Source organism: Prionailurus bengalensis, chromosome A2, assembly GCF_016509475.1.
Source record: "Prionailurus bengalensis isolate Pbe53 chromosome A2, Fcat_Pben_1.1_paternal_pri, whole genome shotgun sequence".
Lineage (NCBI taxonomy): Eukaryota > Metazoa > Chordata > Mammalia > Carnivora > Felidae > Prionailurus > Prionailurus bengalensis.
In genome coordinates, this window is record NC_057348.1 from 29,354,768 (window position 1) to 29,359,381 (window position 4,614).

A 4,614-nucleotide genomic window follows, 5' to 3' on the forward strand; every position below is an offset into this window, starting at 1 on the left:
GTAAGGAATAGAAACCCTCAATAGTGGAAATGACAATGACAGCTGGTAAAAGGCCTGGCATCAAAGCCATCCCTCTTTTGTGAATTAACCTAACATGTTTGATTGTATGTATTGAACCCTAGTTATGTGCACATTCTAATCCACGTTCTGGGAACCCAGCAGTGAGAAATGCAGATAGGTAAGCTTGCTGTCTGCATGAGGCTCATACTCCAATGGAGGAGAACCCAGTGAGTGACTGAAGCAACAAAAACATGCACATATGCGATGTAATAATTTACTAAGAAGGGGATAGTGTGCCGCGATAGAAAGTGACCAGTTGGATAAGGTGGTCAGGGAGAGCTTCCCCGAAGCTGGGTTCAGAGTGATGAAAATAGTATGGCCACACCAAGAGTTGAAAGAAATGACTCCACAGAGCAGTGATCTCAACCTGGGGTGATGTTGCCCCCCAGGGGGACAATGGCAATGTCTGTAGACATTTTTGGTGGTCACCTCTAGGTAGATGGGGGAGTGCTACTGGCATCCATTGGGTAGAGGCCAGACATGCTGTTAAACATCTATGGTGCATAGGACAGTCCTTACAGCAAGGAATTGTCAGGACCCAAATGCCAATAGTGCCCAGGTTAAGGAACCCTGAGCTAGAGGGATGGGTAACTGCAAAGACCTTGATGCGGGAATTAACTGTTAAGCCTGAGAAACAGACAAAAGGCAGCGTGGATGGGATGTTCTGAGACCTGGGAGAATAGAAAGTGACAAGGGAAATAGAGCCTTGAGGGGCAAATCATGGGAGCATGTTGGCTGTGGCAGTGAATGCACCTAAATTGTGATGCTTCAGAACAATTAACCTGGACCCCATAAGCTGCTTCAAATGATGATATTAGGCAAACAAAGTACTTCCATTAATAAACCCATCACTGTTTGGGGTTGCTTTTTCTGGCTCACTGCTATCTCAACAACAGAGCAAAAAGTGATTTCAGTACCATCTTCTGGGAGAGTAAAGAAGAAACTCCCAAACAATTGGCCCCTTCATCCTGTGGATCAACAGAATTCCTGCAGCAAAAATGGACCCAGAAAATGGAAATCTTGTTTAACCTTGTTTAATCCAATTCACCAGTCTTCTGTCATACATCTTTATGGCTCTTTTGCCCACCCAAATTGCTAATGTGGAAAGAAAGACACCTTCATTACCGAGAACTCAGACATGATGGATGATGATGTAATGATTGATTTGCCGTTGTTGGAGAACTGAGCTGTACGTGTTAAAACCTCAGTAGAGAGAAGCAAGATTGAACGGGAACGTGGCTATTAATGTGGTTGCAGAGAAACATGAAAAAATGTGTCTTTAGAGGCTTTTGATGTATGTACACAAATGTATAGTTTTATAGGCATACCCGTATATACTCAGTTATCACTTATTCTATCATTCATGCGTGCTGCTAATACTATTGATCACCTACTATGTGGGGAAAAATGTATATGGCATTGAAAACTAAAAAAAAAAAAGTCAGTCTTTGTTTGCAAAACATTTATGGTTTGGAGGTAAAATATCACATAGTCAACAGAGTATAATATAATTCAGAATTAAAGAAATATTAGGTAGAAGCCACAGACACCCATTGTTTCTACCCGTCTAGCATATATTCCTTTTATTCTAGGAATAGCAACCTGATTTTTCTAGGAGCAACAACATCTCCCACATTCTTAGTCCTGTGGCTTGGATCACTTTTGACCCTGGGGGAGGGCGGAGGCACATGACCCAGGCCTGAACAATCAGCATACCCCGTTTCTCTGGCCTTGATGGGTGGCACAGTCCAGGTCCGCCATGCCAGGATAGCACATGACTAGAGCTGGTGCAATGAATCAGTTCCATCAGTGCAAAGGCCAGGCTTGAAACAAATCCAGCCAAGAGTAAGAGACACAAGAATTGGGGAGAGGCTAATTATTGCTGACATTGTTTAAGCCCCTGAATTCAGCTATTCCTGAAGTTAGTCAACATGAACCAGCATTTAAAAACATTGTTTTTATAATTTACATACAGTGGGGTGCCTGGGTGGCTCAGTTGGTTATGCCTCCAACTCTTGATCTCAGCTCTGGCCTTGATCTCAGGGTCCTGAGGTCAAGCCCAGCCTTGAGCTCTGCACTGGGCATGAAGACTACATAAAAAATAAAAATTAAAAACTAAATAAAATAAAATAAAATAAAATAAAATAAAATAAAATAAAATTTTATTGAAAATTGACTTTTTGGTGCATAGTTCTGTGTTTTAACACATGCGCATTAATATGTATAAACACCATCTCAATCAGGTTACAAACAATTACATCACCTCAAAACCTCTCTCCTTCATGCTGCCCCTTTATAGTCAGACTTTCTCCACATCCCTCAGCCTTGGCAATCACTATCTGTTCTCTATCTTCACAGTTTTATCTTTTCCAGAATGTTACTTAAATGGAACTATACAAATGTAAATTTTGAAACTGGCTTTTTTTACTTGGACTTTGAAATTCATCCAGGTTGTAGCATGTATTAATAGCTCATACCTTTATATTGATGAGTAATATTTTACTGTTTAGATGCACCACAATTTTGTTTATGCATTTTCCCACTGAGGGCACTTGGGTTATTCCAAGTTCTGGTGATGATGAATGCAGCCTCTATAAACATTCATACATAGGGTTTTGTGCAAACATAAGTTGTATTTCACTTAGGTAAATACCTGAAGTGGAATTGCTAGGTCCTATGGCAAGCATATGTTTAACTTTATAATATTTTCCATAGTGGCTGTACCATTTTATATCCCTACCAGCAATGAATGAGAGTTCCATCTGCCTTGTATCCTACCCAGCATTTGGTATTGTCTTTTTAAAAAAGCCATTCTAATAGGTGTGCAGTGATATCTTAGTGTGATTTAACTTGCATTTTCATAATACCGTATGATGTTGAACAACTTTTCACATTTGTCATCCATGTATCCTCTTGGTGAAGGGTCTGTTTATATATTTTGCCCGTTGTTACTTGTTTTCTTATTGTTGAATTTTGAGAGTTTCTTTAAATATTTTAGATACAAATCATTTGTTGGATATGGGATTTGCAAATATTTTCTCTGCATCTGTAGCTTTTCAGTCTCTTAACAATGTCTTTTGCAGAGCAATTTTTTTTTATTTGGCTGAAGTCAGATATATTGTTTTTTTCTTTGGTAGATTGTGCTTTTGGTATATTATTTAACACTTTGTCTAACCCAAGATCATAAAGATGTTCTCCTATGACTTCTAATTTTTAAATTGTTTTATGTATTAAATTTAGATTTATGATTCATTTTCAGTTAATTTTGGGGTAAGGTGTAAGGTGTAGATTGAGGATTATTTTTTTGTAATGAATATCCAATTGTTCCAATACTATTTGTTGAAAAAAAATCCTAATTATATTAAATTGCCTTTGCACTTTACTAAAAATCAATCGGCCATATTTGTGTGGGTCTGAGTTGTCTTTTCTATTTCATTGTTTTATGTGTCTATACCTCCACCAACACCATATTGACTTGATTGATGTAGCTTTATAGTTTGTCTTCCCATCATGTAATATGTGAGACTTCCAACTTCATTTTTTTCATAATTGCTTGGCTATTTTCATCTTCTTTCTTTTCCATAAATTTAGTATCAGCTTGCCTCTATCTAGAAAAAGTCCTCCTAGGATTTTGACTAGAAATGCATTAAATCTATAGATTTACTGAGAGTTGACATCTCATCTATAATGAATCTCCCAATCCATTGACATGGTATATCTCTCATATATTTAGCTCTTCTTTTATTTCTTTCATCAGCGTTTTATAGTTTTCAGCACACTGATCCTGCACATATTTTGTGAGGTTTATACTTAAGTATTTCTTTTTTTTGGATGTATTATAAGTTAGTTTTTTGACTTTCAGTTTTCAAATATTTACTGCCTATATATAGGGCATACAAATTATTTTTGTAGGCCAACCTTGTATCCTAGAACCTTGCTAAACTCACTTATTAGTATTAAGAATTTGATAGGGATTGCATTGAATCTATAGGTGGTTTAGGTAGTATGGACATTTTAACAATATTAATTCTTCTCATCCATGAATATGGGATATCTTTCCATTTACTTGTATCTTCTTCAATTTATTTCATCAAAGTCTTATAGTTTTCAGTGTACATATCTTTCATCTCCTTGGTTAAATTCGTTCCTAAGTATTTTATTGTTTTTTATGCTGTTGTGGGTGGGATTGTTTTATTTCTTTTTCACATATTTCATTCTTAGTGTATAGATATGCAATTAATTCCTGTATGTTGATTTTGAATTCTATTGGTTAGTTCTAACAGTTTTTTAGTGTAGTGTTTAAAATTTTCTATATATGAGATCATATATAGAAAATTTTACTCTCTCATTTCTGATTTGGGTGCCTTTTATTTCCTTTTCCTTTCAAATTCAAAGTGTGGTTAACATACAGTGTTATATTAGTTTCAGGTGCACAATATAGTGATTCAACAATTCCATACATCACCTAGTGCTTATCATGACAAGTATGCTCCTTAATCCCCATCACTTATTTCACCCATCCCCTCCCTCCCTCCCTCTGGTAACCATGAGTTT